The 20,038-nt window shown below is 47.7% G+C and overlaps 1 long non-coding RNA gene across 1 annotated transcript; it reads left to right on the top strand.

The window, feature by feature from the left end:
* Positions 1-458: 458 nt before the first annotated feature.
* LOC138110341 (uncharacterized) lies at positions 459-11,457 on the top strand. Its single transcript, XR_011150896.1, has 3 exons — positions 459-585; positions 10,466-10,579; positions 10,910-11,457. It is a non-coding gene; the product is annotated as an uncharacterized lncRNA (long non-coding RNA).
* Positions 11,458-20,038: the final 8,581 nt, after the last annotated feature.

A 20,038-nucleotide genomic window follows, 5' to 3' on the forward strand; every position in this document is an offset into this window, starting at 1 on the left:
AGCAGGTTCTCAATCCGTTCCCTGTTCCGTCTAGGGAGGGAAGCAGGGATGAATCCTGAGAGCTCTCCCTATTTCTGTGCTTCCAACCCCAAACTTCAGTCCCTGGGCCCATCCCCAGACACATCCTGCCCTGGGCTTGGAGGAGCCCAGCAGGGATCTGCTGGAGGGAAAGGACCAGTCCTGGATCCACAGGAGCACATTCCCAGCCTGGAATCAGCAGTCAGGGTGGTGGCAAGGAGAGGAAAGAGAACTCGACTTGCAGACAGGACACTGGTTTGCAGCAAAAGGAAGATTTTGAGGGGGCTGCTGGAAGGATGGAAGTTTGTGTAGGAGTGACCCAGTGTGTTCTTGTGGAAAAGTCTGGAAGCTGCAGAGCTGCCCAGCCCCCTGCAGGGACGTTCAGCAGCTGTTCCACATAAATATTTGCCACCTCAATACCCACTGATGGCCCTGAGCAGCCTCACCTGGGGCTCCCCACGCCTGCCCACGGTTCCATTTAAGCTCAGCCTGGACCCTTCATCCCCTTCCTTGCTTTGGGCATGCTTGGCTCTGACCCTGCCTCCAGCACAGACCATCCCCATGCAGGTAATTTTCCCTCTGGGATGAGCCCTTGGATGCACATTTCAATTTGTTTCCAGGCTGGGTTTTGACCCTGGCTCTTGGGGGAAGTTTTGGGGTCCTGTTGTAGCCTTGTCTCCAGTCCTGGCCCTGTTTCCTTTTATTCCTGCCTGGAATGCCTGGATGGACCCTGGGCTGTGCTTGTCCTGGCTGGGATTGTTGATGGGATGAGCTGCTCCTCCAGGAGGATTTCAGCTGAGGGATGAGGGTGTTCCCTGTGCCAGGGTTATCCGTGGATCCCATCCACCCTCGTGTTCCCTGGCAGCCTCCTGCTCAGCCCGAGGTCATACCCAAATTCCTGAGGGTGCCTGGAGAGCTGCTTCCTCCCAAAGGAGGCTGTTGGAGCAAATAATGGATTGGTAGGCTTTGAGGCCGGTGTTAGAGGGGGAAATGTTAGGATTTGGAATGGATGCAGGGCTTGACAAGGTGTTGGTGCTTCCCATGTGTTCCCAGGGAAAAGGAAAATCTCTTACAACTTCAGCTCCTCAATTTCCCTTTCCATGAGCTCCCAAAATCCTTTTTTGCTCTGACCTGGCACATCTGGCATGAAAGTCAAAGCAGGGCCCCTTCTCCTTTAATCCAGGGTCTATCCTGCTTTTTTTTTTTTCCTTTTCAAGCATGAACCCCCCCAATAACAGGGTGATGTGGCTCCCCCTTCTTCCCGAGCACCCATTTCTTGCTCCCTGGAGTTCATCCCAAATTCAGACACTTGTATTTCCAGGGTAAATAATTTCTCTGACAATGAATTTTTAGCTTCTTGGGACTTGCTATTTTAAGTTTCTTTTTCAGCTCCAAGCTCTGCCTAAATAGACTTTCCCTTGCTGAAAATGTGCCTTCAGAGCAGGAAGGAACTTGACTTTGTGAAGATTTATGGCCCTTTTAACCTCATTATGGGACTATTTGTAACAATCAGCTTCAGTTCCACTTGAGATAGTAAAATTTCTGTAAGCCCTTATTTGCCCCAGGCTGGAAGGTATCAGCTACTGGAAAGCAATGAAATGAAGGAATTTATCCATATAAAACGTTGCAAATGTGCTGTTAAAATCTGAATCCTGTCTTGAGTTTTTAATGCAGGAGTCTAAGGATGTGGAGCTGGGAATAAAATGGAGGTGGGGAAGAAATAGAAGAAAATGCTCATTGTTAAAAATACCAAAAGCAACAAAATAATCACAAAAAAAACCCCTCCACTTGAGCTGGTTTTAAATGAACTTTGAGTATTTTCTCACTGAAACGAAAACAAGAGTGAAAAGGTGTAGGGAAAGCAGGAGTTGTTACTGAGATTTGAGAGGAGAAGATGTTTTATGGAAACAAAGAACCTGATGGAATTTTGATACAAAGCACTTTCCCCAATTTTGGTCTGACACTTTTTCTATCCAACCTGAATTTCTTTTAGCAGTAAATACAAACCTGGGGTGTTTAAGGGAAAATTTCTCTCAGCAAGTGCTTCATTTCTCCCGTTCTCCTTCTTTTCTACAGCTGCTGGTTTAATTAAAAATAGATTTCAAGGGGTGCTGATAATGGGATCCTTTCCAACCCAGGAGACTCCATGACACAATTCATCTCCCAGAATTTATCTGGGACATCCAATGTCATTATCAATGCTTTCAATTTAGAATTAAATAACTTTCCAGATGGTGTGAGAGTGGGGAGGAGACAGTGTTTTGTTCTGTAAACCTCAAAGGAGAAATAACTTTGCTTGGGGTGACACTTTAACAGGTGTTTTTGATGTGTTGGTTTGGGGTTTTCTGTACTTTTAGCCACTTCAGCTTTGAAGGTCAGGGTTTCACATCATCTTTCCATGGGAAATGGGATGATTTTCAGGCTGTGTCTGCTAGGGATGTTCCTGATTTACCGGGGAATTGTGAAGATAGCAAAAGTTTGCCCTTTTTATGTCCATAAACTGTTTGTAATGGTTTGAAAAGTCTGTTCTAATGACCAAGGGAACTTGGGTTCCTTTGAGGGCAAGGACACCCTGGATAAAGGGGTTCATGAGGAAAGTCACTAAAAACAGCACCTGGATTTTTAGGGTCTCCCACTCCTTCCCAGAATTTCGACACTGCTTCCTGTGGCATTGTGGCTCTGCCACCTCAGTGCCAAGGGGTGACTCTGAACTGCAGCTTTGAAGCAATTTGAGATCCATGAGCAATTTCTCATGGCAAGGAGGGAAAGTGGTGGGAAGGAAGGTGGAAAATGGGCCCAGCTGGGGTTTGTTCCACACCTGAGCCTCAGCCTCAGGTCTGACCCAGGATGGGGATGGCAGGAGAAGAGGAGTTTGGGTGATGAGTGGGTTAATAATTGGATTTAGGGTAGCTCTGGGTGGTTTTTTGTGCTCTGACCATCCTTCTGTGGATTCTCTCGGTGCCATTTGAGGGGAGGGTTTGCTCCACATCCTGAGGAAGTACAGCAGTGTTGCTGGGGGGAAACTTTCCTTCTGTAGGGACATTTTAGATCTTGTTTGGACAAACAACCTGAGCTGCTTGGAGCAATAAATCCACACCAAACACTGGTGCCAGTGAGTAGCTGATGTTCCAGGATGAGCTGAAGGGCTTGCACAGCAGAGCTGTTCTCACCCCCACTCTGAGCTGCTTAAAAGTTCCTTTTCTTTCCTGGAGTGTTTTCCCTCTGGATGTGGGATGGCAGCAGGTACCTCAGTGCTGCTTGCACCAGGTAATTGTGGGAGTTGTGGAAAACAAACTCCTAAAAACAAACTTGGGCAGGCTGAAAGTGTTGGGTGTGTCCAGCCTGGAGATGAGAAGCTCCAGGGAAGATCTTAGAGCCCCTTCTAGTGCCTAAAGGGAGCCCCAAGAGAGAGAGGGATTTTGGACAAGGGGGAATGGCTTTAAGCTGAAGAAGGGAAGGTTTAGATGGGATATTGGGAAGGAATTCCTGCCTGTGAGGGTGCTGAGGCCCTGGCACAGGTTGCTCAGGGAAGCTGTGGCTGCCCATGGATCCCTGCAAGTATCCAAGGCCGGGTTGGACAGGGCTTGGAGCAACCTGGGATAGTGGAAGGTGTCCCTGCCCATGGCAGGGGTGGGATGGGATCATCTTTAAGGTCTCATCCAACCCAAACCATTCCAGGACTCTCTAATTCTAATCCTTTCCTCTGCAGTAGCCTGTAAGAGATAAAGGAAGGATTTATTCCCCTGTGCCTTAATCTCTCCCTTTCCCTTATAAAAATGCAATCCATCCCTTATTTTCCCCCTTTAATTAATTTCTGCCCTTATCCCTGACACTGCTGAGTTTCCTCCTGGGGCTGTGCCTGTGGCTTTGAGTCCCAGTGGGATTTGTGCAGGATGGGGCTTCCCCTGTGCAGATAACGCCGGGCTTTGACTGACACTCACCCTGGAGCTCAGGGCACTGCCGTGGCAAAAGCCATTCCTGGCACGGGAATAACAAACCTTTCATCCAAGGAATCTGTCAGTGCTGGGATAAAGATGTCCCAGGGGAACAGGACCCTCAAAGCAGCTGGAGGGGGAGAGATGTGAATAAATGGCAGAGGATTTGCAGCATCTCAGGCTGCCTGGGATAAGCAGCTTTTGGATGAGCTGGTTTTGAAGAGCCCTCATGAATTCTTTTTTCCTTATCTTCCTTCTACTTACAGGGCTCATGTGGATGCTTTTCCTGCAAAATACCCTCAGTTTTTTTTCTGTCAGGGGATGAATTTACGGAAGGCAGCTCTTTGTGCCGTGTTTTCCTGGTTCCCCTGAGTTCCGAGGAGGTTTTTCGTGTCCCACGGCTGCCCTCTGGTGCTCTCTAAACTCTGAGCAGGTCCCTGGGTATCACTCAGCAGATTTTCATTGAGATTTCATAGCCTGCAGCTACCGAGAGCTTGTTTCATGTTGCTTCTCTTGTGCCATTTCTGCATTTGAAAGTATAATTTAGGACTTAAATGAACAAGCCCTAATAAAGACACCATTTTGTTATAATGGATTCCCCTCCCCTAAAATGCGGTTTCTTACACCCACATTTATGTTCTTCACAGTTTCTGCACCCCTTTCCTTCTCATTTAACATTTCTTGTTGTCTTTTTTATACATATAACAATTTTGTGATGCGCTGAACTTCACACAGGAAAAAACCCCACAAGAAGTGGCTCTTTTCTTTAATTGGGCTGCAATTGAAGCTCTGCTCCCTTCAATGTTTTTGGTCCAGAAAGCCAAGCAATCAGATTAAGGAATTTGGGAGCACCTTGGATTCACCCTTTCAAGGTGACTGAAATAGGAGGCAAAAAGCCTGTGAAATTCAAGGCTTAAAAGTGAGATTTTTGTCCCTGAGATTTTTGTCCCTGAGTGCACACATTTACCTAACTGTGAATAAATAATGCTTTCTAGCAGAAGAGTGGGAAAATAAGCTCTGTAAAGAGCATATTCCTGCTTTTCTAAACCCTAGAGAAGAACTGATGGTGTGGATGGAATTATTTATCCCTGGAGAAAGATCTCCTTGTGCTCAGAAGCCAAATCATCGCATGGGTAAAATCGAGGAGCATCCTTTGGCACCTTCAGGGATCAGACTTTTACAAAAACTGCCTTAAAAAAGGAAAGGACAGCGGAGTTTTGAGAGCTGTCCTTTGGGAAAGCCAGCAGGGATTTGTGCCTGCCTTGGGGAGAGTCCTGAAAACCCCAGGATGTTGGAATCCAGGTCTCAGCACAGCACTTTCCACCCTGAAAAGGTTAATTAATGAGGCCCAGGTTCTAATGACAGCAAGGGCTGGGAACTGAGGCAAACAAAGCCCCAGTGCTCCCCCGGAGCCCTGGCCACCTTCCAGTCCCCTGGGTGGGAAAAAATATCGATTGAAACTTGCCAAAACCTCCTTCCCATCATTGCTAAAAGGGGTCTCCAAGAGTCCTGGTTTCTAAGGTTTAACATTAATTTCTTGTTTTGCTGTGTAATCTGCCAATTCAATATGCTGTGCTTTGGGGAATAGGAGTTTGATTTGCTGGAAAGCACAAGACACAGCCCTGAAAAATCCCTCCTTTTCTAAGTCTAGGTGTGGTGCACCCCTCACCTGCAGACTGCAGCATGCACAACAGGGAGGGGGGAAATCAGCATCTCTAAGCAGTGGGATTATGACTCGTCACCTCCTGAAGCTTTGCAGAGCAGAAAGCAGGAGAAAATCCTTGGAGAGGGTGACTGGCAGGAGCTGGGGTTAGGGAGCAGCCCCTTCTCCGTGGAAGCAACTCCCTGGGTGCTGCTGAGTCTGGGGGAGTTGCAGGGAAGGAGGTTTGGGTGGGAGTGGGGTGTCAGTCACTCACTCACCCATCCTTGGCTGTCAGAGCCCTCCTAATGGATCCAGGAGATCTGGATCCTGAGGAGTTTAGAGGTGGGATGGGGGCTGTGGGGCTGCGCAGCAACCAGGTCCAGGAAGTCTTCAGGAAAAGGATCCTGCAGAAAATGGGGTCTGGGGATGCTGCTGAGCAAGGGAGCTGCCTCAGCCCTGAGCGACCTCCAAGTAAATCAGCAGTTGCCTCCCCAGCAATCTGCTCTGTGGAGTCTGAGTAAACTCAATCACTTTAATGAGGAGGGGGGTTGTAAACTTGTAGTAGCAGCAGCTCAGTAGCGTTCTGCTTAGCAGAGCTGTGCCAGGGTCTCACTGCCTTGTGCCTGGGAATTATTTAGGAAGCAGTGGTGGGAGGTTTTGGCTTGCCCCTGTAGCCCAAAATCCCCCCAAAAGCTGGACGTTGTTGGTTTTTGGCAGAGGCACTGCTGTGTTTTTAATTCCTGCCTCGTTACCCCAGCACAGTCATTTCTGCAGCAGAGAACAGGATGGGCTGGTGGGGTGTGGGTGCTTTTTGGGCTGAGAAACGTCTGTGTAGGAGGTGATATCATCAGTGATTCTGGACCTCAGAGCCTGTGCCCTTTGCCTGGTGCCTGGGAGAGGCAGTTTCAGCATGTGATAGATGGGCTGACTATGACAACGTGACTCATGCTGGTTTATTTTGTGTTTTATGCTTTGTTTAGGGGTTTTCTTTCCGATCTGTCCTACATCACCTTCCTCTTCTGCCTTGTTATATTTGCTCCTAGGCAGCTCTCTCCTTCCCTCTAGTTCTTAGAATCTTCCTTTTATCTCTTTATTTTTACCCCTTCATGTCTTTCCCCCAGCTGTCTGCACATCCTCTTTTCATCTCTATCCATTGTTCCTTGTATCCTCCATTCCCTTGGGATCGCAGAAGGACTTTGAACTCTGTCTCCTCTATTTTTTAATTAGGTAAAGCCTTCAGCCCATCTTAGCTGATCCCAGCCTATGACTTTTCACACAGGGTATCACGTTTAGCTGGTAAAACCAAGCTCAGGGTAGGTTGAGGAGATGTTTGGGGAGCAGCAGGTGCCAGGCAACATCCAGGTGGATTTCCAAGGGCAGGTGGATGCTGGAAAGGCAGAACTAAGGCTGCTCCTACCTTGAAAAGAGCCCTAAGGCACTGTGAACAGGACCTGCCTGGAGCAGGTGCCATCCCTGTGCCCCCAGGGCACAAACACAGGCTCCTGATGAACCTGTTCCTTCCCAGGGTCCCACTCCAGACCACAGAAGGAAGGGTTGGGATGACCTTCCAGCCTGACCGCGGCTGATCAGCCCTGCGGTGTTCCAGGAGCATCACCTGCCCACAGATCCCTGATCACATCCCACTCCCTGTGAGCCCCTTGGATCACAGGTGAGGAGTCAGAGCCCCTTGCTGAGCATGCAAAGACCCATTTTGGGTGTGCCATGTTTGAGTTGTTCATGGAAGCTGGAAGAAAAGGTGGCTCCTGTTCCAGAGTCTTATCTGAGATGGGATAATTTGCATTTCTGTTTGTTGTGGTGTCTCCTGAGCCATCCCAGTGACATGAGGGAACTGGTGAAGGCACATGGGAGTGTGCCGAGTTAACCCCGAGCCTGTACAAGGTATTTCAACCTCAGTTCTCACTTGAAATGTGCCCCAGAGTGTCAAAGCCCAAAGAGAAACACTGAGAGTGACAAGAAATCAAAGTGTTGCTATTTTGAAATCATTTCAGAGCTCGTCTTGAGCTCCAACACCAAATCCAATGTGGCAGTGCTGGTTTGGCATCTCGAGGCCAGGCAGGCTGATGGCTGTGGTTGGGTCTGTGGCCACCCAGAATGACCCCCAGGGCCCAGCTGGATGTTCACAGCCTCCTTCCCACTGCTGGATTTGACTTGAGCTGGGTTTTTGGAGGGGAAGAACAGGATTGTCACCAGTGTGTCCATGAAAGCCCCTGTGCAGGAGGCCCTGTGCAGGTGCAGGGGTGGTTTGGTGCTCCAGGTATCCAAAGTGCAGGAATCTGCAGACTCTGGAGGTGTGGATTTCTGGCTTGGTTGTACAGCTCCGTGTCCGGGGAAGTTGTTGTTGTTTTGAGGGAAAATTGTCCATGTCATTTCCATGGTTTGGGAGAAACCCAGACTGTGGGGAAGGGCTGGGCTGAGCCCTGAGCCAGCGCTGCTTCCAAGTCCTGACAGCTCAGGGCCACTCAGCAGAGCTCCTTAAGGCTGCTTCATCCCTCGGGATTTGGGGATGGCTTCAGGATCCCTCTGAAGGCTGTGCTGGGGTCACACCAGTCCTGTGGCACAGCTCTGAGCTGAGGCCACTGCTGGGCTGTGTTCAAAACCAAATGAATTTGGGCAGCAGCGTGGGTTGGTTTTCTTCTTTTCTGCGTATTTCTAAACAATCAGTACAAATTCCAGCCCTCCAATTAATGGAGAAAATCTGGATTCTTTAAAGGGAAATCAGATTTCTGTCAGCAACCTGCCCTGGCCCTTCCTCTGTCCCTCAGCGGGACTACAAAAAATAACTGCTTTGACATCAGGGACTAGGGCAGAGAAGACTAATTAAAAGTATTTCTGCAAGATTCCCTTGAAAATAAATCCTCATTTCCTCTCTTGCCCTGCATCTTCACCAGGAAGATTTCCATTGCCATTTCTCCTCTTGCATTAGGAAGCACGAGTGTTGAGCGATGTGTGGATACACAGGCAGTGGGAGCAGACCAAGAATGTGCAGCTCCTAAAAGGAAGGATTTTCACATTGGATGTTCACCTTAGAAGGGTTTTTACTTTTAGCCCAAGCTTAAAAAGAAGTTGTTCTTGGGTGTTTGGCAGCAGCTTTGCTGCAGAAGTCAGTAATCAGCTATTTAAATAATGCCCTTTCCCCCTTGCCAGCTTTTCCTGCTTTAAAAGAGTTGCTATGGGAATTCCAACTTGCCATAGGATCAGAGTTTGACTGTGAATCGAGAAACAAAGGGGACTGGATGAAAAGTCTTTTTTATCTGAATACACATCTTCAGCAGTGATCGCTTGTAATCAAAATTCCTCCCCTGATTTCCTGCTGGAGACACCAGGCTGGCTGCAGGACAAGCAGAGCTCACACGAGTGATTTTTGGTCGCTATGGAGCTGAGAATAAACAGCCTTTTTCTTAGGATGGTCTCCAAAATACCACTGGGGCTTGCTGGCTAGCACACAGTTCAACCCCTGAATTATTTGCATCCCCTTGTGTTTCGATTGATCCTGTGTTTCCTTAATTAAAATGTTCATTTCCATGCGGGGATGGAGCTTCCTTCCTATTGCAGGATCAGAAATCTGCACTTGCTGCCACCTTTTTTTTCCTGAGGAATTAAGTGGCAGCCTCTGAGATCCCTTGGGGGATGTTGGGATGCTGAGCTCCAGTGTTACCTGGGCAGGTGGAGGTTTGGGAAGAACAAAGTGATGAAAAAACAGAGAAATAACTGAGGTGGGAGGATTTTTTTTTTTCCCTGGTGTGAGGCTGTGGTTGGGCTCTGCTGTTCCAGGAAGAGCAAGATGTGACCTTGAGCTGCCCAATCTGCCTGGGTGTGATAAACCCCCCTCAGGTCTGGCTTAGAGGGTGTTACAAAGCTGAGCCACAGCTTTCAGCAGCTCCAGGAGGTGCCTGCAGGCCTCTCCCAGAGCCCAAAAATGAGCTGAATTCTTCCTGGGAATGCATCCTTCAAACTGGGACAGGCTCAGCTCATCCAGTGCATGTCACTGATCCAGACAGACACCAGGCCTGGCTCTGGGCTTCATCCAGAGCTTACTGCAAAAAGGAAAAAAGAGAGGGGGAGGAAAAAAAGGAGTAAAAATATGCAGGATATGTTTTCCTAAGAGAGCGCTGTGGAATAGGATCTCTCACTTCAAACCCTGCAAGGAAAGGAAGTGAATTTGATCTCTGCTCCTTGCCTAGAGCCCTTAGGTTGCTTTCTGGAGCAGCCGAGTGAGACAAAGCCAGGAAAAATAGATCCTGTTGTAGCCATTGGTCTCCCCCTGCTCCAGCTGCAAGTGCCTGTTCAGCCTCAGCAGAGGAGATTTTCCTGCTGGAGCTGTGAAACGGAGCTGGTTTTATTGGGAACTGCTTTAAATCTCCCGCGTTGTCCATTTTGCCCTGAAATACTGAGCAGGAGAGCAAAGGGAAAGGGCAGCCCAGCAGAGGTGTGAAAATCCTGCTGCTGGCAAAGTCCCTGTTTGCTCCGAGCCTGCGTGGTGCTGGCTTGGGATTTCCTGTTTGGAGCAGGGAGAGAGCTCTGGGGTGATCTCTGTTACCAGATAAAGGTCATTTGTAAGGATGAGACAGCTCAGCCAAGGGGCTCTGCAGGAATCAGGGAGAGTGCACAGGCTGCTGCTCCCAAGATGGGAAGCATCAGGCACATCCATATGGAGCAGAGCATGTGTCCCCCTTAGAGGATCCCAGGATGGCTGGGGATGAATGGGGCCTTAAAGCCCATCTCGTTCCATGGGCAGGGACACTTCCAGAGCCCAGGTTGCTCCAAGGCCTGTCCAACCTGCCTCCTTCTGTAAAGCTTCCAGGGACCACCTTTGGCTGGGATGGGGATTTTAACAGCTCTTGTTTCCCAGACAGCTGCAGTCAGAGTGGGAACTCTTGGATTCTCCCTAAATACAGAGATGGAAAGATTGCACAGAGCTGCTTCTGAGAGCTCCCACATGTGAGATGAGATCCTGAACTCAAGGGTAATTCCAGCTCTTGTCCACTCCACACACCATAGGTTTCTCTGCCTAATCAGGGATTTTTCCATCCCTCTGCGATGTAGATCCATTTGTAGCATTTTCCTTGTACCCAGAAGTCCTTGTTGAGCTGTGGTACCTCAGTGTGTCCTTTCCTGTGAGTATTCCCATGGCTGGCTGTCCTGCAGCACATTTTCCTGGGGCCAGGCTCCATGGAATCCCTGCCAGTTCTAATCTGCAGCTCAAGTGACTTGGCACCCAATTCCCACAAAGCCCCTTGGCATCCTACACCTCCGTACACATCCCAGATACTCATATTTATCTTTCCCTGATTAGGGCTCATCTGTTGGGGAGTTGCTGCAGATGTTTCTTTATTTAAACCATGCTGGATGAAGGGAAGGAAGGAAAGAGAGCCCCCGGAGGAGGAAGGAGATGTTTCACAGCGTCCTTTACTCTGCAGCAGCCCCAATGCCAGGAAAATGTGTCCATTGCTCGTAATTCCTTTTGTCTCATTTGTTCTTCCCTCCTGCTCCCCTCTCAAAAAAGAAAAAACCCGAACAGGAATTCCCTGCTTGCTTCCTTCCTTCCTAATTAAATCTCCCTGCCTATAACCAAGGAGGTCTATCCATGTGATCAAATGATGGTTGGATCGGCTCAGCAGGAAATTTGGTAGGAAAATACAGCTCCAGCAGCTTAGCAGGGTTTATTTTTAGGGCCCGTGCGCTCGTTTAACTCTGGGATGCAAAGTGCCAGACTCCCATTGTTGTCAGATGGCTCCTGCCCCACCAGGCTGGGTCAAACCTGTGACTCACAGGAGAGGGGGAATGGCTTTGGCAATGCACTGGGATTTTTTTCTCTCCTCCAGTGTAAGATGTTGACGAAAAAACCTCCAGTTAAAGACAATAAAACTTGTTTGCAGAACAAGCTCCCAGCTTCTTCTGATTAAAAAAGTCCTGTTTGTAATCAAAACACTGTTGCAGTCTTTGAAAAGCACCTGAGGTTTTGGGGCTGGGGGCTCCTGCAGATGTTGGGGCTGCTCTGCTCGGGGCTGGCCAGGTGTGAGCCAAGCTCTGAATGGAAACAGCGGGGCTGTGTGAGCTCAGCCCTGTTCCCTGGCCAGAAATCCCTGGATTTATGAAACGTGGAGCTGTGCTGAGGCAGGATCAGGTTCAGGTGTGAGCTGCTGGGCACCTGGCCAGCTTGGCAAGGGGAGCTGACCCCTGTGGAAGATTCAGGTCCATGAGTTATTTGAAGAAATTTATGATCTAATTCCAGCACACAGCCTCCCTCCTCTCCCTCAGCCTTCCTCCTTCCAAATCGTGGAATTGTTTAGGTTGGAAAAGACATCTGAGATCGAGTCCAGCCGTTAACCCAGCACTGCCAAGAGCACGACCATAAACCATGTCCCCGTATCCTCACCTTCCTTTGTAGGACGAGCTACTCCTTCTAGAATTCCCTGAATTGGTTCCTGGAGATGCACATGGAGTTATCCTGGGCTCCTTCCTGCTTCCCTTTCTGCCCTTTTGGCTCTTCCAGCACTGCATGCAGTCGGAGACAGGCAGGGATACAACAAGGATGTGCTTGCAGGCCATCATCCATAGGGGTGGGAAAACCTTATAGCATTTCTGGTGAAGTTTTGGTAGCAGAAAAATCCATGTGTGATTTCAAATCCCTCAATAGCCAAAATGCCCAGTCCTGCATTTTTAACATTAGCCCCAGTCTGGCTGAAGGCCATGGCAAGTCAAGGACTTCCCAGGAATTCAGGCACTTGTTCTCACTGCTGGGCAGGGGTTATCCTGATTATTTTTTCCCTCTTTGCCTTGTGACTGATCCCCACAATCTGTCCTGCTTTGTCTAACAGGAATGCAGAGATAACTGTCTCTCCTCAGCTGTTGGCTCCCAAAAACTAAATGATGTTTTTAGCAGTGTTTTTCATTCCTTTCCCAAGGACAAGGTGCTCCATTAGCAGAAAGAATTCTGCTCTTGTGAGGGCTGGAGTGCAAACCCAAACAGGTTCAGATAATGCAATAAAAATGGGAGTAAGAGATGAAATAGTGTGGGAATCACCCTTTAATTCTCATTTAAACCACAGGTCTATGAGGATGAGGAGGCTTTGAGGGGCTGCTGGTGTCAGCCAGGGAGTTTCAATGTTTAGGAGTTGGATTTAAGACTTCACATGGAAATAAAAGTCCACCTTCAGCATGTCCCTGCTGTTTGTTCTGGAGAGGGGCTCTGTGAGGCTGCAAAGTTGGCTTAGAAGTTTCCACTGTCCTCCCTCTATGGACACCTTCTCTGTGGAGCACAGGGATGGATGGGATAAAGCTGTTCCCAGGATCCTGGTTAAAAGATCCTGGTTAATAATAAAATAAACCTTATTTGGGGGGAGGTGGTGGAAATTAGAGTTCCATTTGATTTGAACTTGTATTGCAGAGATTCGGGGGACAACGTGCCCTCCCAAGCAGGTGTTGAACAGCTCAAGGCAATGGGGGAGCCAGAGGTGGATGTGGAGAGGAGAAAGGATGGCAGCCTCCAAAATCAAGGTCATTGTCCTCCCCCCACCAAAAAAAGAGAGGAACAAATGTCCTGTGAGCCTTGGATTTAGAGAGTATCAATGAACAACCAGGAGTTGTGTTTAAAGGGGGAATTGTAGGATAAATATTTGGGAAGGAGTGGCTGTGGCAGGACAGTGTTTTATGGGTATGTCCCCATCCTCAATCCTACTGTGATCCCTCACTGCTCAGCTGGTTTGGAATGAAGAGGAAATAGATGGGAAAATGCAGGAATTGCCAAAAAGCTACTTTTATGCCTAAACCATGACAAATTTCCCCAATATTCCCTTTTTCTTTGGATTGGGGTGGTTCCATCATCCATGTCATCTCTCACAAGTGGGAATGGGGTTGGAAAACTCCAAATTGTTCTCCTGAGTAACCCTGAGGGAAGGAGCTTTTCAAATGGTATCATTTGCCATGCAGAATCTGGAGGTGAGTGCAGGAACTTCAGTGGGATCCTTTGGCCCCCTGTCTGTGGCCTCCAGCTCTCCCTGTGCCAGGGGGAAAACTGCAGCCCTAAGCCAGAAAGAGAAAATTCCTCCTCCCGGTATTCCAGGATGTGATTGTTGGACTTAGGACTGAAATTTGCCCTTTAATAAATCTGAACCTTTTTCCTGTCCAAACCTGAAAATGAAGCAAGGTCTCAAATCCCTTCCTGGGCCTTTCAGCCAATTCCAGGCCTGGCTTAATCCTGGTTTTAAGAGGACGTTTTGCCCGTGTGCTGGAAATTTGGGTTCTGATGGCTCTGCAGTTGTGTGAGCAAATCTCAGCTCTGCTGAGACCTCGAGCTCTGAGTGGTGCTGATCATGTTATAAGTAACAAAATATTCCCTGGAGCTGCACAATCAACACCTGGCCTTGCTGGATCACGGCCTGGGCTTACACCAAGCTTTATTTTGGGGGGCTTTTCTTTAGTCCAGGCTTTCAGTGTGTAATGGGCTGTTACAGAGCACCCAGAGTTTATAATGTTACTAATGCCACCATGCCACTGTTTAAACAGGATCATTTTTTCTTTGTGTGACCTATGTAAAATTTGTAAATTATTTCCCCAGACTCTTCATCTGTGCAGCAGGAGATCTGAGACATCTCTTCTACAGCACTTTCCTCAGCTCCCTAATGCAGCTAATATTGATTTAGGACAAAAAATAACACCTCCCCTGGGGATCTGCTGCTAATTCAGTGTTGTCTGTGAGGTTCTCAGACTCCTTGAGTAAGGTTTCAATTCTCTGTGGTGCTGAGAGGGCTTTTATTCCACCTCACTTCCAGGGATAACACATGAGACCAGCTTTGGAAGCAGCACAGCCCTTCCAGTGGTCAAAAGATATTTTTAAGGTAATTTTATTCCATTAGCAATGTGTCATCCTGGGCAGGAAAGATGGGAACTTGGGGAAATAGAAATTAAAACAGGTTCAGTGCAACTGCTTTGGCTTTTTCTGTGTGTTGTGGTCTGGGAAGTGATCTAGGGAATGAGTTCCAAGAAAGTATTCCATGACTGCAGAGGTGATTTGGGTTAATGATGGAAGAAATGGGGGGATTTGTACAAACCAAGAAAAAGGAATGACCAGTTTCCTTGCTGAGAGTTTCCAGGAAAATCTGCATGTGTGCTGGATGTACTCAGGATTTGAGAGGGCTGCAGAGAAAGTGAAATTTAAATGTTATTCCAGCTAATATTGTGTATTTATGTAAGTCAGGGTAAATGAGCACACTCACACGTTCTGTTTTTCCGGAAAAAACTTTCCTTTTTCATGATCCACACACATCCACAGAGATACAGAAAAGAGCAAACAGTGCAAAACATGGGCGTTGGCACTTCTATACAATATTTACATTGCTCAAATCCCTCAGGCAGGGAAAAGCCAGCCCAGGTTTTTCTTAGGAACTGGACAGTTTTCTTGGAAAACATATGCCAAGTGATCCCAAAAAGAAACCACCGCCCTCCTTGCTTGCCCCAGTGTTTTAGGGGTGTGAGTGTCCTGGTGTTTTGCATGGAAATTAAATTTAAGAATTAAAATCAAGAACAGCCAGCAGCGTTAAATGCCAGTTTTAAGTGAAGTGATGTTTTCCAGAGGAAAAAACCAGGAATAGCTCCATGTTTTGCTGTGAAATGTGCACATTTTATAGGGCTTAAAATCACTGTCTTAAATCATGGAATGGTTTGGGTTGGAATTGACCCTAAAGACCATGGGCAGGGACACCTCCCACTATCCCAGGTTGCTCCAAGCCCTGTCCAGCCTGGCCTTGGACACTTCCAGGGATTTCACATCAGGCAGAACGAGCCTTTAATCATACCCAGATCCTGACAGAACAAACAGGAAAGGGAGGAGATGCCCATGGTTGGAATCTGTGCTCAGAGAAAAGGATCTTTGACCACTCAAAGATGTTTTGGGTAGATCTTCCTCACTTTCTAAGCTCTTTGAGTGCTTGAATCTCCAACAAACTTAATTTTCTCCAAGTGGCATCTCAATGGGACAGAATTCCATGGAGATACAGGTTATGTACAAATACCGTAACAGGATGAGAGGGAATGGCCTCAAGTTGTGCCAGGGGAAGTTTAGAATGGATATTAGGAACATTTTTTCACAGAAAGGGCTGTCAAGCATTGAAACAGTGGGAAGTAGTGGAGGCCCCTGGAAGTGTTCAGAACACGTGTGGATGTGGCACCCAGGGACATGGGTTTGTGGTGAACATGGTGGGGTTGGGTTCATGGTTGGACTTGATGATCTTGGAGGTCTTTCCAACCTTAATTCCATGATTCTAAGGGTGATTTATGGTCCTTGGAGTGTCAGAGGGTGAGTGCACAGCTCAGACCCAGCCTGGGCTCTGAGGTCAGCATTCAGAAATAAAAATTCCAGCTTTCCTGGAATTACAGGGGAAACAAGGCTTGGGCTGCTAATCCATGGAGAACAGCTCTGCCTTCTTCCTCAGTTAACGCTGAGCACCAAAACCTGCTTAGTGAAGTGAGGGCTGCTTTGTTCCTGTCCCTAAATCCTGCCCCAAGGCTCTTTGGCACAGCAAAGCTTTGGGGTTATCCTGTGCTGAGGGTTCCCTGTGGCCAGCAGGTCACACCAAAGGACACTTTCACAGGAGCCACTGCTGTCCCTGAGGGGACAATTTCCTGCCTGTGGACAGCAACCCTTCCTGCTGGGAATGGCATGGGATGTCTGTGGGGGCTTTTGGGAAGGTTATCAGAAGTGCTGTATCTCTCTGGCACATGGGAATTCCTCCTGGGTCATCCGTGTCTTTGTGCTGGGTAGGGAGCAGAGCCTCCCTCCCTCATCCATGCAGAACTCCAGGGAGAACCAACAAAAAACTTCCCAGGGATAGTTTTAGAGGGATTTCAAGGCTGGATCCATGCAGGGAGCAGGGATAGGAGGAGTAGAGGCTGGCTGGCTGATGTGTGCGTGCAGCACAGGAACCTTCCATCCCTCTGGCTCACCCAAGAGCTAATCCATGGCTTTTATACATGACTTGTGCTGCCTCTTTGCCCTTGTGTTTCTTAGATGTAATTCTGGGTAGTTTGCGCCGATTGTGCAAAGCTGCTGGAGATTTACACAAGATTTACCCAAGATTTACGCGGGACTTGGCACCTTTCACCCATCCTAGGGCCCGTGGTGGCACCGAGAGGAGCTTCCCTGGGACTGTGGAACAGGGCCGTGCTTGCCACTGTCGTGACAGCTTAGACTGGCACAGAATTTCACCAGGTGTGGGCACGCCAGGGTGGGTTTGGGCTCAGGAGCCTTTTGGAGCTGCAGCTTTTCCAGCTGGGCAATGGGTTGCAAAGCTGGTGAGCGAATGTTGTGGGAGGACTGGGGAATGGGAACAGGGAGCTGGCTGGGAGCAAGGAAATCCATGATTAATGTTTGTTTAGGATCTCTGGGTCCCGTCTCAGCCTCAGCTAAAGGCAGTGACTTTTAATTCATTTGATTTTGTTTTTAAGCTTGAAGTTGAGGCGTTGTCCTTGCTGACAGCAGCCTTTCGTAGGGGGGGAGGAACACTCAGCTGCCCCTCAGCCAGAAAAACTGGGAATCCATTTTCCTGCCACCCTCTCCTCCCAGCTTGGCTTTGCTGACATCTGAAAAATGACTTTTCCTCTCTCTGAATGCATAATTGGTTATTTATCCACAAACCATGGAGTGTGTACTCAGTGTACCTGACCTAGAAAAAAACAGATTAGTCAAGACCTGTCCCAGGCAGATGTGAGTGTCAGTCATCATGTGATCTCCATATAATTTATGAGGTCTTAAATTACAAAATAATGGATCTTTTCAGTTGGCATTTTGGCACAGGATGATAGGATTACATTTTATGTGAGAATATCCACCACAGCTCTTGCCCCATAAAACTGCAAACAGAAATTTGTAAGCGTTGGCACAGGTTTGGCTCCCAAAAAGACACCCATTATGCTGGGATTACAGGCAGGCCATGGATGTGGAGCCTGGAGCTTGTCCAGTCCCAGGCAGTTCTTTCCCTCCTCTCTTTTAACATTTCCTTCAGAAGGCCAGACAGTGGTTTCTAGCCTGGATTTTTCTTTCTTCCCTTGGATTTAACCAGAGGAAGGCCCGTGGAGCACACCCAGAGCAGAAGGTGTCTCAGGGCTCTGGAAATGAGAGATTCCACAGCCACCAGACACGAGAATAGCCCTGTCCCACAAAGCTCCCAAATCCCACAAACCCTGGGATCTCTTCTTGCTTTGCAAGTGGAAACAGCAGCTTTAAAATAAGATTTCCAAGCTGGCAGTTGGATTTTGCCCACTGAGAGCAAGCTGAGTGTAAACAGGTTTCTCATCTCTTTGTAAATCTGAATTAATCAGGGGTTTGCCTCAGAGAAGAGCATTTTCTCATGTTCCAGATATTTTTCTTGTGAATAAGAAGATGTGTTTTTAGGCCTAGGTGGGATTCTTGGGGCTGTCCTCTGCAGGGCCAGGAGCTGGGCTTCCATGATCCCTGTGGGTCACTTCCAGCTCAGGATATTCTGTGGTTCTAAACGCACCCTCAGTTTTTTAGCAGATCCTTCTCACTCTCATTCCTTCCCTCTCCCACCTCTAGAAATGGAGCTTGTTAGTGAACTCTTCCTGCTCTTTCCCTTCTCTCTCTCATCCCTAAAAACACAGCTTGTGTCTCATTAAGTCCAGTTCCTGGCAGGGTGTTGGGATAGGGTGCCCCATTTCTCACAGGGTTTGGGGTGTGTCAGAGCTGTTGATGGTTCCCCAACCCTCCTGTTTGCCATGGGGTGAAGGATTTGTTCCGTAGGGAGAGCTCTGTCTGTAGGGAAGCCTGGCTAATCCCTCACTTTGCCTTTTGAGCTGACGTTACAGGAACGACTGCTCTGAAATACACACATTTCATGGCAAGGGTTGAGATGGGCTCATCAGCCAAAGCAAATATGGATTTTAAAAACCCCTCTGAAGAGTTTGGGTCAAGCAGGAAAGGGGCACGGGCAGGAAAAGGGGCAGTGCACTGCCTGACACTGCCTCTGGTTAAATGGCAAATATTGCTCCTTCCTAAAGCCCAGCTCAGCCCCTGGGCTGGAGGTTAACCTTTCCCAGCTGCTGACAAGCTCCCTGTCAGTGCCTGTCCCTTGTCCCACCACATCGACCTCATTCCACCACCTTTTCCCAGTGATCTCTCCTTGTTTTCACTTTTTTCTGCTCCAAAGTGCTGTTCTCTGAGGGCTCAATGTCCAGAAAAGCCTCCCAGGCCAGTCCTGTGTGCAAGTTTCCAGTAAATACTGTTGTAACTCAGAGCTGAAACAGAGTATTTGGGCTACTCTCGTGCTCTCTGTGTATAATGGGTTGATCATAAGCTTTTTTTTCAATAAGTGACATTTTAGGGCTGAAACAGAATAATTTCTGGGGTCTCCCAGCCTTGGTAAGCCACTGACTTCTTTATTCAAAGTGAATGCAGTGCTAAATAAATATTCCCTTGGAAGCATTAACATTTTACAGCTGAATTCTTCTCACACTTAAACCTCTGTTGCTTTAAATGATCACATTTGAGGTGTTGCTCTCGTATCTCACGAGGCTTCATCAGAGAGACTTAAAATAGAGTTGAGTGGAAAAAATCTGTCCAATTAATAATTTGTCTCTTTTTTTGGCAATACAGTCCTAGAAGTAGCTTTACCGTGGAAATGTAGATTGCTGAGCTAACAACTTGTAACTTTATATTTTTTTCAAATTAAATTGTTCTCCTCATTTCTGTGTCTTACACTTAAGAATGACCCAGCCTGGGAAGGGCTGTAGAGCTTCAAACATGAGCCAAGAGCTGGAGAAAGGAACCAGGTGGTAAAATGCAACACATACAAATAATTAATTTTCCATATATTTCTGTAATCTCTAAAAGGAAAGGTAATAAATTAATTGGAAAACAAGACAATATTGCTGTAACCAGCTAAGAAAAGAGTGCAGAAAATTGGTTTTTGAGTTACTTTGAGGCCCTAAAAACCCATTAAAAAATCACAGATCATCCCCTAATTGGGTGCTCTGACACCACTTGTCCGTATTTCAGTGGGATCAGCACTCCTGGGCCTTCAGCTGCCTCAGTTCCATATGGGAGCTCTGCCCTTGGAAGAACTCTGGGGTTTCAGGTGCTTCTCCAGCTGACCTTACAGCCCAGCCCTTCCCAGAAATAGTCATATAATTCCCTGGGATATAAAAGCCCAGGTGCGACAGATCATTAATGAGCTCTTTACTCCTCCCCAGACGTGGCATTAAAAATAATCAAATAAATTAAACGACAGCTTAATCTGATAAAAATGAAACTTCAGATTTCAAAACTGTAGTATTAGTTATCTTTTTTTTTCTTATCTTTGCCATCACCAAGCAACTCTTCTGCCTAATTGCTAAACAGTTATTTACACTTCAAACCTCTCCATAAATTCCAGTCTCTAGGAAAACCAGGCTCTACACTCTGGCAGTGGAG

The sequence above is a fragment of the Aphelocoma coerulescens genome, chromosome 4A (genome assembly GCF_041296385.1).
Source record: "Aphelocoma coerulescens isolate FSJ_1873_10779 chromosome 4A, UR_Acoe_1.0, whole genome shotgun sequence".
NCBI classification, from domain to species: domain Eukaryota; kingdom Metazoa; phylum Chordata; class Aves; order Passeriformes; family Corvidae; genus Aphelocoma; species Aphelocoma coerulescens.